The sequence below is a fragment of the Bubalus bubalis genome, chromosome 11, assembly GCF_019923935.1.
Source record: "Bubalus bubalis isolate 160015118507 breed Murrah chromosome 11, NDDB_SH_1, whole genome shotgun sequence".
Lineage (NCBI taxonomy): Eukaryota > Metazoa > Chordata > Mammalia > Artiodactyla > Bovidae > Bubalus > Bubalus bubalis.
The window spans coordinates 85,711,950-85,725,768 of NC_059167.1; positions in this window are offsets into that span (position 1 = coordinate 85,711,950).

A 13,819-nucleotide genomic window follows, 5' to 3' on the forward strand; every position below is an offset into this window, starting at 1 on the left:
TCCACCAGCAGCAAGGCAGCAGCCTAGAGGCATGTTCCTGGGACACAGTGATGCACCCTGGGCTCTGAACTCCAGGCTGGTCCCTGGACAGGGTGGCCATGGGAAGAGGGCGTTGGACCCTCTGGGCTAAAAAGGGTTAGGAGCGAGCCAGTATGGAGCTGTGACAGGTGCCTGGCCCGAGAGAGAGCTAGGGAAGATGGGAGCTCTGGGAAATCCCCTGGGGCGAAGGACGGCTGAGCTAGAAGCTGAGGGTGAACAGAGCACTCACCAGCTAGGCCATGAGATGGGGAAGATGGATCATGAGAGAATTAGAACGCCCAGGGCAGACAGTGTTTGTGTGTGGAAGGACAGTGAGGAGTACACCTGTCCAAGGCGCAGGACATGTTGGGAACATTGAACTGCTTTCTCAGGGTGACAGGGAGCTAGTGAAAGTTTGGGCAGAAGACTGTTAGAATCCAGGAGGCATTTTGAAAGCTCACTGCAGCTGTTCTGCAGGGCCCTAGGGAAGGAAGGAGCCTGGCCAGGCAATGGAAGCCACCAGCCAGAGAAGGACTGGGAAGGATGAGGGAAGCAGGCCGGGCAAGGAAAGGATCAGAAGCAATTGCTGATCTGCCTGTGAAACGTGAGCAGCATCCAGGACGGTGCTCTGGTTTCTGGCCTTTGCAAATGGGAAGAAGTGGTACCCATTCCTGGCCCAGATGGGAGAAGACCTTTGGGAGGAGGGATGATGTGCTCAGCTGTGGACCCACTGAACGCGAAGCACCTGGTGAGATGTCTGGAGGGCAGCAGAATGCTGACTTAAGGGGCAGGAGAGAGGCCCACGTGCAAAGGTGTGGGGGTCATATCAGCTCAGAGATGGCAAGTAAAGATGTGGGCGCCAAGAGCAGGCCTCTAAGCAACACCACGTGTAGGAAGAGAGGATGCTGTGCCTGTGATCCGGATGGTGCTGCCAGCATCAGGGGGTGGGGCACGCAGGGAGACAATGGTGTCCGGCAGCCAAGGCGAGAAAGTGTGTCAGGAAGAGGAAGTGGTCTGCAGCCTAGGCTCCTGTCCGCAGACCATGTGGGATGTGGAGTTAAAAGCGTCCACTAGATTTAGCAACAAAAAGGTCAGAGGTGGCCGTGAAAGGCCAGCCCCTGGGGCCTGGAGGGGCTGAAGCCAGACTGAGAGAGGTGGGAGGTGAGGAAGTGAGAAATGCTTGTGCAGACACCCCTGGTTAAGAGATTTGGCTGTGAAGGGAAGGCCAGGGCGGGGTAATAGCTGGCCCTGAAAGGGATGTTTTCAAGACAGAAGAGGCTGTTGTCCAGGCGCCAGGAGCCAGGTTGAGGACACAGCAGATAAGGGGCTAATGGGTTGAACGGGTGTCTGCGGAGGTGTGGGTCTGGGCTGGGCAGGGGAACCTCTGCGGTGGAGGCAGGGAGAAGGCAGGAGGGATGGGCATGGAGACACACCCATCTGCAGGTTTGGCAGTGAAGACAGGGCGTGTGGGTCCCACTGTGCAGAAGCTGAGTCCTGGGCTCCTGTGCCATTGGCACTGCCCTGTTCCTTGGTTCCCTTTGTGCCAGGACCCGTATCAGCCCCATTCCTGAGAGCCAGCAGGGAGTCAGTGAGCTGGGGGCCAGGGAGCAGCAAGGATGCGTGTGTGTGTGTGTGTGTGTGCTTGCACATGCATGTAAGCTTGGGGAGGCTGAGGGGAAGGAGTTTCACTGCAGGGGGTTGGAAAAAAAAGCACAAAAGCCCAGAAAAAGGAATACTTCGCAGGCCCATGAGGCCCAGGGCCTGAGATGGAGCCAGTTTCCTCTGCAGGGAGCCTTCAGCTCGTGAGTGAGTAATTAGGGATAATAATAGCAAGACGGACTGGTTTTTAATCTGTGCTTGACATCTGCCATGCAAAATGTCACGGAATGACTGTGTGGCGGAATGGATCCCCAGATGGGCATCGTCCTGGGCCAGCCGATCGCACCCTCCCCCTGCCCACCTCCCTTCTCCATTGTCCAGAATGAGGCCTCTCTCCTCCCACAGAAGCCACCAGACATGGGCCCCAGTGGGACAAAACAAATCCCCTTATGCAGGGGGCAGGGCTTGGCCAGGGTCAGCCGGGTCTGGTACAAAGCTGCCCTTCTGGCTGTAATTGTTTTCTGTGTTCACCTCCCAAGGCCAGATTCTTTACCACTCAGGAGCCAGGTCCCCAAGTCCTGTTGCCTTCTCTAGGAAAGCGTAGCTGTGATTCCTGTTTATGTAACTGTTTTTCCTTTCCCAGCATCTGCCAGGTTGAGGGGAGGGAGGGAAAGCCTCATTTCGTTTTCATGAACGTTCTACTGTGTCGAAGACTCTGGGTCAGGATCGGGGCTTGGTTGGCCTCCAGAAAGGCAGAGGTGGGGCCATTGGAGAAGGTTGTGCCAGGGGTACACTGCTCAAAGGCACCCTGGCAGGAGTAGGGGTGCGGCTAGGGGGCAAGTGGAACCTGAAACCCACCCCAGGTCCATCAGCCAGGCCTAAAGCCCTGCACGGGCCGTGTCTGCCGAGAGAGGGCGCTGCTTTCCAGTTCACACAAAGGCACGGTGTCGGCCACCTGAGCGCCCCAGAAAGGCTCTCAGACCCCTGTCCCCAGCCAGGGTGACCTCCACCAACAGAGGCGTGTGACAAGAACCTTCTGGCAATCTGGATCTGCTGCTCCAGTGGCACAGAGGAGACCTGGGAATCGGAGGGTTTTCATCTTGCAGGCTCCTTGAAAGGGCAGGGGTGGGCGGGGGCGTGTGGCGTCAGGGGGAGGCAGGCGGGAGCTTGGGGAAGGTCCAGGAGGACAGGTTCATGCTTCCAGGAAGGAGGGTGAGCAGGGCTCACCGGCTGCCAGCCCAGGTCTGCCACGCTCTCCGGGGAGGCTCTTAGCACATCATTCTCCATCCCCATGCCTCAGTTTCCCTGTCTGACAAACCCAAAGGGAGGGAGAAGGTGGAACCAGAGGGATGATTGGATGTGGAAGCATGAGAGACAGGCTCTGCCATCCACCCACCGGCTCTGCGACTTCAGTCAGGTCATCCGATGCATCCAAACTTCACTTCTCAACAGAAGGCCGCTCAGCCTCAGCCTCTTGGCTGGTCACCCAGGCCTAGGTTTGGGTTCCCATTGCCCTTCCTCTCCCCCTCCCGCCTGCCTCTCCTTCCTGGGGGGGAGGGGGGAATAAACCAGAATGGGACCTGTCTCTCCTTCGGGGGGAGGGGTTCCGTTTCCATCAGCCCCCAGGGAGCAAGAGGAACAGGAAAATTACAGTATCAGCGTGGAAATTACAATTGGAGGCGTCTGATTCACCCGGGAGGGTGACTCGTTTCTCTTTTTTTATTTTTAGTCGCTATTATCTTGGCAAGGAGGCCTGTGCTCATTAACCTGTACTGCTAGAGCGGAGACTGCAAAGCCGGCGGGTGAACAAACCTGCCCCCTCCCGTCCCACCACTCCCACCACTTATTTATAGTCTTCCTTCCCTCTGGTGAATTAATTAACTTGTGCTCAGGGCCTCGGACACTCGCTCTTGTGTTTAGTTGGTGTCCCTTTGAGGCCAGCGTGTAGAGAGACCGGAATGGGCGGGAAGGTGGGGCTGCTGGCTGCAACCCCCAGCCCAACCTCTCCCACTGCAGCTCTGAGCCCTTCCCCAGAACATCCCTGGCCCCAGTCAGTCTGTCCCCATTTGCAGAATTTGAGAATAGGCTGAGGGCAAAAAGTCCGCAATACATCCCCTTCCCTCAGCAGGGAAGCAAGGGCCCAAGCTACAAGACTTTAAAATTCCCTGGTCCTAGAGCAGCATGTGGGTGGGTGCTAAATCGCACAAGCAGGGGTGCGTGGGAGGGGGAGGCTGGTGGGGGGGCAGATTCTGATGGGTGGTACAGAGAAGGCAGGGCACCCCCACAGGGCCCCTGTGAGCAAAGATGGGGAGAAGAGTTGCACAGGGGAGCATGAGGGACCCTGTAGGATGGAATTCTCAAGCCCAGCCTCCTATTTCACAGATGGGGAGACTGAGGGCCAGAGAGAGACAGCATTTGACTAATTCATTCAGCCAGCCAGCCATTCCTTCCGTCAACACTTATTTATGAAGTCCCCAGCTGTAGATGAAGGCCACCCTGTTTTGTCCTCATAATGCCCACAATGCCGCCTTTGCCTCGTGTCTCACTAGGAGCTGGTGTGCAGTGTCCACCGAGCTACCCCTGTCCCAGGTCTGGCACATTGTAGGGGTGAGTTATCGTTCAAGGACTTCTTTGTCCAAGGTTACTCCTGGGGACCACGCTACAACCGGTGCCACAACCATCTTCCTATTGCCCCGTCAGCATGCCCGAGGCCCCTCTAAACATGCACAGATTATGTAGGAAGAGCACCGTGGCCTTGTCGGTGCAGCATCGACAAGCGTCCTCCACATGCTCCCAGCCCCATTCCCCTAGATGGATTCTCCTGTGTCCCAGAGTACCCCCCATCCCCAAACACCCAGGGTCTAGAGACCCCAGGGAAGGCATCTGGACCAGGACACATACAGGGGTGAGCTCCCATCACCTCCCACAAGCCCCTTGGGAGCCTGAGGTCCCAGACACCCAGTGTCCAGTTTTACAATCACTTGCTTTCAAAGCAGGTGGTTGATCCTGGCATGGGTTCCCCGGGAGAGGTTGCTCTCAGGACACGGCTCTTGTGGGAGGGCCACAACATGCTTCTTTCTCCCCTCAGCAAGGCTGACTCCTAGAGGAAGGGGGTTGGAAGGGGATAGTCCCGGATCCCACCCCAGGATTCCAGCATCATCTACTCGTCAAGCCACACTGTGCCCCTGCTCAGGATAGAGGTCAGCTCCCATTCTGCCCCAGGGCTCCACCTTGCATCCCATGAATGACCTCCCAGAGCAGGCTTGAGGTCCAGCCCTCTGTGCCAGTCTGGGAATGGGGTCAGGTGTCTGCCCACTCTCAGCACCTTGAACGACCTTGATGAACATCTATAATTAGGATTCATCAGCATTGTGATATTATGAAAATCACTACAGTTAAAGATGGCGGGTTGGGAGGCTTCCCTGGTAGTCCCTGGTAGAATCTGCCTGCCAATGAGGGGGACACGGATTTGATCCCTGATCCAGGAAGATCCCACATGCCTCAGAGCAACCAAGCCTGTGTGCCACAATTACTGAGCCTGTGCTCTAGAGCCGGGGAGCTGCAACTGCTGAAGTCTGCACACCCTAGAGCCCCTGCTCCACAAAAGAAGCCACCGCAATGAGAAGCCCATGCGCTCCAGCTAGAGAGCAGCCCCCGCTCACCGTGACTAAAGGCCCACGCAGCAACAAAGACAAAGAGCAGCCAAAATTAATTAATTAATTAAAAAAAAATGGCAGATTGGTCTTCCTCTGTGCTGCAGCTTCTGTGACTGCCTCAGAGGAAATTCCCTACCCTCTGGCCCCACCCCTCCCCAGTCCACCACCTTGGGATCTTCCTGGGGCTGGGAGAGACCTTCACGCACCAGACCACCAGACGCACTTGCCACAGCTCAACCCCTGGGGCTGAGGCCAAATTCTCCCGGCACAGTAGTGTGCCTAAAATTATCTCCTTATGCCTGCAATTTGCCATTTGCACCTTCCAAATAGAGTGCAACTGGCTAATTGCCATGGCAATTAGGTAATGGCAGGTGCAATTAGCATCTCGCTAGCAAAGTAGAGGGAGAGGAGATGGAGGGAGAGGGGGATCAGAGAGAGGAAATGCAAGGGCAGGCAAGGAAGACCAGAAGTGGTGGCAGAGAAGCCTGGGCCATGGGGAAGAAAGAGAAGAGAGTAGGTGGACAAGGAGAAGATGGTTGGCAAGAGGAAAGGGGTGTGTGCTAAGAAAAATTAATCAGTAAGCCAAGACCCCTGTCCGAGAAGAGCTGATGGCCAGGATGTGAGGATGAGACCCAGGCATGGCAGGGAAATGGAGGAAAGGGCAACATAGGCTGGCCGCACCTGCAGGGCTTCCAGGGGAAGCTGAGCTGGGCGAGGACAAAGGGAGACAGGGGCCCACGAGTGGAGGTTCCTGGGGTGTGAGAGCCCGAGTCTGAGACCTGTGAGCGGCTAGAGACAGTGCTGTCCAATAGCGCATTCTGCCATGATGGACATTTTCTGCATCTGCACCATCCATGCGGTAGCCATCAGCCACGTGTGGTGGACGAGGACTTGAGATGTGGCCAGCGCAACTGAGGAACTGCCTTTTCATTTTATTCAACTTTAGGGTAAAAGGTCAATAGCCACAAGCACAGCACAGACTCTAGAGGAGTGGGGCGAGGCTGGTAAGGGCTCTGGAGACACTGCCTTCCTCCCAGTCTGAGAACCAGGCGGGTGGTGCCAGGCACTGACATGGAGAGGACAGATGAGGAGCTGAAAGGAATGGGCAGGCCCTGTGTTTGGATTCGGACATCTTCAGCTTGGGTGCAGGTGAGCCACCAGGAGGAGGTGTTCAGTGGGCCATCGGAAGTCTGGGACTAAAGCCTCTACCTCTGTCTCCACCTGTGCCCTCAGCTCTGCGCAGGTGTTTCCCAACCTCCTATCCTGTGGATGCTCCATGGTCTGGGAGGAGGAGAGGCCCGGGCATTTCCCCTGCCCCTCCAATCCCACGTTCCCCAGTCTCAAACCCAACCTAGGACTCCAGTTCAGTTTTACAGCCACACAAGCTTTCAGAGAGATAATGCAGATTAGCAGGGTGACCGCGCTCACACTCATATGCATTCACACCCAAACATACAACCACATACAGGGTTACACAGTCACACTTGGACATACTCACACACACACACACAAACACACAGAATGCTTAGGGCAGCTATTCCTAGTGGTTCCGGGGCTACGGATATAGGAGCTTAGAGGTGTCCACTCTGTGCAGCGAGTAAAGGTCATCAGCAGCACCTGTAAGAGTCAAGAAGGACTCAGTCGGCTCAAGGTTCAGAGCTTGGAGACCCCCTGAAGGACTGCATTCAGAACCTAGTGGTTACTGGGTCCGTTTTGTTCCCATACCTTGGTGTGGAAGGGATATTCCCCAGTGGCTCAGATGGTAAAGAATCTGCCTGAAATGCAGGAGATCAGGCTTCGATCCCTGGGTCAAGAAGATCCCCTGGAGAACGGAATGGCTGCCCACTCTGGTATTCTTACCTGGAGAATTCCATGGACAGAGGAGCCTGGCAGGCTACAGTCCATGGGGTTGCAAAGAGTTGGACACGACTGAACGACTGACACGCGGGGTGGGCAGGGCTTCAGGCTGGCTGGGATTGTGAATGTTGGGCTGTCTTTGGGGAGGAGCATGACCCCCATACTTCACGTGGCATGCCCAGCCTCGCCCCTGAGGTCTCCTGGCCATCTTCCCTTGCCTCCCACCTCACAGCACCCATCCTGCTCACTCCTTACCTCTGCCGGCCCAGGGCTCCTCCCATTTCCACTTCGGTTCCTCCTTCTCTCGTGTCCTCCCACACAGACTCTGGCCCCTTCTCTTCCTGTGCTAGAACCAGACATTCCAACCCACATGGAACTCCCACCCAAGGATGGCCACACAAGACTTCCAGAACATTCTTTCCTTTGCTGATACGGGAGCCTGCCTGAGAAAGCCTTCAAGGTCTCTGAACTTCGGCAGCAAGATGAGTGGATCTGCGCCCAGGCTGAGAGTGGCGACAGCACACTCTGTAGCTGATGAAGGGTGAAGGCCCTTTGCACAGTCGGCATCTGAGGATACGTGTGTGTACGCGCACGCGCGTGTGTGTGAGTGTGCACGTGCTGCAGTTTCCTTTTCAGCAGCATCTGGTCCCGGTGTGCAGTGCCCTGGGGAGGTCTGGGGTGGCACCCCCAGAACTTCGGTTTGGGTGGGCAGCATTCGATTTTACAGAGCACTGTGGCTGAAACAGCGTGTGACCACAGAGGCGCCCTCCCTTCCCAGAATCCTGTAGTGGGATGAATCCTTCCTTGTTGTCCCGCTGTGCCTGATACAGGCCTGGCACAAAGGAGTGGGTCAGCCACAGGGGGGCTAGAGATGGCCAGAGCCTGAGCCTCTGAACCCCTGGTCTGTCTGTCCTCTGCCTGCCCTCTCATGGTTGTACTGCTCAAGCCCAGGCAGGCAACAGGGAGGTACACATCTGAGATCCCGTGCCAGGATGCAAAGTAGGGAGGGAGCAGGTGGGCAGGAAGGACACGGATTCACATACTCAGCCCCAAAGCCATCTGCCCCCAAGGCCAGGCAGTGGGACCGCCCCCATCTCCCCAGACCTCATTCTGAGGCTGCCCATCCTCATTTGGCACACACACACACACACACGCCAAGACCTCCCTCGGCGATGATTTCAACTTGACCTCATCTGTATAAATGTCAGGCAGAAAAAGCAGAGCTTGGAGCTATTCTTTAGAATCCTGTTTGGATTCCCTTACAGAAAATCCATTAGGATGGGGGAGGATGTGCAGGAGGTCCAAGAGGGAGGGGATATATGTATACATATGACTTATCCGCTTCATTGTACAGCAGAAATGAACACAACATTGTAAAGTAATTATACTCCAATAAAAAACATCTATTAGTTGTTAGAGGCTGGGGTCAGGGCACATAGAGCAGAGGAAACAACAGTCTGCTTAAGAAGAAAAGGAATTTATTATAGGATTTTATCTAGATCGCAAAATCATTTATTGGGGGGACCAGAGACCCAAACATGGAAGCTTCACAGCCAGGAAACTCAAGCTGAAGGCCATCCTCCAGGACTGGCCATGGAGACCCCACAGTTCTCTTAGCCTGCATGATTAATGCCAACCCTAAGCCCTGCCCACAGCACCATCTTAGAAAAAAGACTGATCCACTGGCATCTCTGCCAAAACAGGTCATTGCCTCACATGCTTCTGTGCACACCTAACTTTAGATCCGTGTCTCGTGTGGAAGCATCTGTTGGGCTGAGCCAGGTCCATGGCTGCACCCTGGCTGCAGAGGAGGCTGCAAAACTAGTGTGCTGCCCTGCGGAGGCAGGGACCCAAGAACCAGGATTCCTAGAGGGGAGTTGCTGCTAACCCAAGGTTGACAGACAGCCCAACACTCCAGCCACCCAAGCCTAGTCCTGTCCCCGACTCCACCCCTCCCTCCCAGTTATTCTCAGCCCCATGTGACCTGCCTCAGGGGTCCCCCTACCTTGGGGCAGGTCTCTAGGGCTTGCAGGAAGGGGGTGGGAGTGGGCAGTAAACCACAAGCTGTGCCTTTCTGGTGACTCTTGGACACTGTCGTGTGGCCTCTGGGGCTGCTTATCCTCTGTCCCTCTTACTTTTTCCTCTAAAAGATGGCAGCCATAGGGGTCAACAGTTGTGGGGTGGTGGAAGAAACTGTTCACAGTTGGTGATGTTAGGATTTGACACCTGCTCTGCTTTCTCTGGGCTTCCCTGGTAGCTCAGGTGCTAAAGAATCCACCTGCCATGCAAGAGACCTGGGTTTGATCCCTGGGTTGGGAAGATGCCCTGGAGAAGGGAACGGCAACCTATTCCAGTATTCTTGCCTGGAGAATTCTATGGGCAGAGGAGCCTGGAGGGCTACAGTCCATGGGGTCACAAAGAGTCAGACATGACTGAGCCATTAACTCACACACACTGCTTTCTCTTGGCTGTGTGACCTTGGGCAGCTACTTAACGTTTCTGAACTTTAGCTTCCTCCCCTACAATATAGGACAAGGAGGACTCTCTATAGGGAGTCTGTGGAAGCAATAAGCGGTAGGTGCTGGGGCATGCCAGGGGCTCAGGCAATGTAGGACCAAGGGCACTCGGGCCTGTCCCCCTCAGATGGCCACTGGGATAAGCAAGCTCAGCAGGCTCAGAGAATCTTGGATACCCAGAGGGTTGGGCGATGCCAGAGTCTAACCTCCTCTTCCACAGAGCTGTCCTTAGTGGGCATTACACATTTCACCCCTCTCTGGGCCCCACTGAGACCACCTCCTGCCTCTGTTCCTATGTGCCCTGCTGTGCCCTCATCACCCAGGTCCTTCCTGCCCCGAGGAAGCAGTCATGTGCCCTCCCCACTCTGGGCCCTGTGGTCCTAGGACCAGTGTTTTCTTTGAAGAGAGGAAGATGGAAGTAGGCAAAGCTTAGCCTCACCAGGAAAAGGCCTCTCTCCTGTTGGAATCAAGGATGTTTACAGGGGAAGGGCAGTGCTTTGAACAGGGAGGTCCCCTTGAGTCAGAAAAAAAATCATTCTTCTCAGAGAAGATTCTTTCTCTGGGAGGGCGGTCAATTTTGGGTGTGGGTTACTGTGCTGAGCTATGGTGTCTGCCTGGAACCGTGTTGAGAATTCTAAAATAGTCCCTGGTTTAGTGGGAAGGAACGCTGGGATTGATTAGTGATGTCTGCCTTGGGTGTGGGCGAAATACACACATAGCCTGTATTGCCATTCTGGATCTGAATGCATGCTCAAGAGGTCCAGACCTACTCACTTCCCTCCCCTGTCCCCCGTTGGTCTCCTTTCCTTGAAAGTTCCCTAGAAAAAGGGATCTGTCAGGGAAGACACTGTTTCAACAGAACTCTCCCTGGCCTCCAACCATAGGATGGTTGTTCTATTTCTCATTCATTCCTCCTTTTCTCCCAGATGATGAGGGTTGAAAGCAGTGGTTCTCAGTTGGGGTAGTTTGCCACCCAGGAGACATCCAGCCAGGTCAGGAGACACTTCTGGTTGTCAAAATGCAAGAAGGTGGGGAGAGAGAGGAGAGAGTGGCTGCTACTGGCATGAGGTGGGTGGGGTCCAGGGATGCTGTTAGGCACTCAACAACATACAGACCAGGCCCCCCAAACAAAGAATTATCTGTCCAAACTGTTCATAGTGCCTGAGAAATAAGGTCTAGAGAACACACGGCTTTCTTGCCCCTTGGGATTGATCTGAATTCGCTTGGTGGCTCAGACGGTAAAGCGTCTGTCTACAATGTGGGAGACCCAGGTTCGATCCCTGGGTTGGGAAGATCCCCTGGAGAAGGAAATGGCAATCCACTCCAGGACTATTGCCTGGAAAATCCCATGGACAGAGGAGCCTGGTAGGCTATAGTCCATGGGGTTGCAAAGAGTCGGACACGACTGAGTTTGATTGATCTGTTGGGCTTCTACCCCAGCGTTTCTAAACTTCCAAGCTTGAATTAACTGCTCCCTCCTGTTCACAACCTCTCCATCACTGAACTCACTTTACCCTTCTGGCATGGCTCACAAATCCTTCAGTATCTCCCTCCACCCTGGCTCATCTCTCACCCAAGTGTTTTCACTTGCTATTCCCTACACTTCCCCCTCCTGTTCATATCAGTTCAGTTCAGTGGCTCAGTCGTGTCTGACTCTTTGCGACCCCATGAATCGCAGCACGCCAGGCCTCCCTGTCCATCACCAACTCCCGGAGTTCACTCAGACTCACATCCATTGAGTCAGTGATGCCATCCAGCCATCTCATCCTCTGTTGTCCCCTTCTCCTCCTGCCCCCAATCCCTCCCAGCATCAGAGTCTTTTCCAATGAATCAACTCTTCGCATGAGGTGGCCAAAGTACTGGAGTTTCAGCTTTAGCATCATTCCTTCCAAAGAAATCCCAGGGCTGATCTCCTTCAGAATGGACTGGTTGGATCTCCTTGCAGTCCAAGGGACTCTCAAGAGTCTTTCCCAACACCACAGTTCAAAAGCATCAATTCTTCGGCGCTCAGCCTTCTTCACAGTCCAACTCTCACGTCCATACATGACCACTGGAAAAACCATAGCCTTGACTAGACGGACCTTTGTTGGCAAAGTAATGTCTCTGCTTTTGAATATGCTATCTAGGTTGGTCATAACTTTTCTTCCAAGGAGTAAGCATCTTTTAATTTCATGGCTGCAGACACCATCTGCAGTGATTTTGGAGCCCCCAATAATAAAGTCTGACTGTTTCCACTGTTTCCCCATCTATTTCCCATGAAGTGATGGGACCAAATGTCATGATCTTCGTTTTCTGAATGTTGAGTTTTAAGCCAACTTTTTCCTGTTCGTATAGCCACCTCTATTCATCCTTAAAAACTCAGATTAGACATTACCTCCTCCAGGAAGCCTTCCCTGCCTCAACCTTCAGGGAGACTGATGTAAATCAGCTACCCCTTTGTGCTGTTTCTGTGTCTTGCAAACTCTTTACTGTCCTACCTTGGCCTTCCATTGTATTTGTTTTAACTGCTTAAATGAGCAGTTTCTTCCTGTGACCATCTACTTCTTGAAAGCAGGGACTGGGTTTTATTCATTTCCTTATTCCCAGAGGAGCCCAGTGCCTGGCACACTGTAAGAGCCCAGTAAAGGAGACTGGTCCAGTCTTGCCTGGGTGTGAGCCCCAGGGTGGGTCCCTGTTGGATTTCCTACAGTAGAGCTGGTAGGAGAGTGGGCTCAAGTCCAACTCTGCTCCTCACAGGTTGAGTGACCTTGGGCAGGATGCTTCATCTGTGTCTCAGGTCCCTCTGTAAAATGAGGATGACAGCCAAACCTACCAATGGTTCTCATGATGAAGTCAGTTAATACATGCAAAGTGTTTAGAGCAGCGCCTGTTAAATCACAGGGGCTCACGCAGAGTGAACACTGATCATTAGATGACTACCCTACTCACGCCACACCATAGCTCTGCTTTGCGTGCGCTCTGGTTGTCCCTTTTCCTCCCGAACATTTCTATCTCGAAAGCATGACTGCCTTTCACTGTGGCTGCCATCTAGTTCCTGTCACGGATGTCTTCCCTAACATTCAAATGTGCCAAATGTGCCAGACTTCCAGGCTGTGCTGCCCCTCTTCTCTCTCCTTGGGCTCCCCCAGGCCCAGCCCCCCAGCCCCCCTCTGACCCAAGCCCCCTCCCATCAGCCCCCCGGTGCCTAGCAGAGAGCCAGCCCTCTTCCATTCACTGGGGAAGTCCTTGCTGGCTAAGTGAATGACTGATGGGATTTGTCAAGTGGGAGCTGATGGCTGCAGGGAAGGGAGGGGGGAGGCTGAGGCAGGGGGAGAGGGGAGGCAGGCCTCTCCAGAAGGCTCAGGGGCTGTTTCCAGGCTGGCTGATTGGTCTTGACAAGCAGGATGGAGGCTGAGCAGCCCCTTGTCCTCTGCACTTTAAAAGGCCAGCGCCCCTCCCAGAATCTTTCCTTGGAGACCTGCTAAAATAATACATTTAGACCTGCCAAACCCAATCGCTTCCGTCTGTCAGGCTCCCTGCAAATAGCACTTCTTAGCAGAGCTCAGCGAAAATACGATTCCAAACAGCATGGGGGCAATCATACATCAATCGAAGAAAAACATTTTTCCCCTTCCCTTCCACCAGCCCCCATAATTGCATTTTAAAACTGTTCCTGTGTTTCTGGGAGAGACACCACGGTACCTGTTGCTTTTTAACTCAGAGCTGAGCGATGCGGCAAAATGAGGCTAAACACAGCAAAGTTATTTTGATTTATTTCCTAACGTCGGAATTTGGAACTTGCTGCGGGGACTCAGCCGCAAGAAGACGAGCTGATGAAAATGTATTTTTCCCTGTCGTTACTCTTTTAAATAGACGGGTGTTTTATTCTTCCTTTTTGCCACTTTGCTGTGCTAGACTGAGCTTTATGGCATCCTGGCATGCCTGTGCTTTGCTTCTCAGCATCAGAATGTCTGCCCCCACCCTCTGGCCTCTTCTTCCCCATCCCCAGAGCTGCGATGCCCCGGAGAGAGTTCTGCCTTGGGGATCAGCATTGCCCTCTTCAGGGGCCAGTTTTAAAGTAGCTCCCCCACCCCAGGGCTGAAGGGGGATGTCACCAAGGCCTCACTGGGAACATCTGTAGCATCCTTTCCTTTCTGACTTGGAGGATGGGGAAGGAAAGTGGGGAAGAGAGGG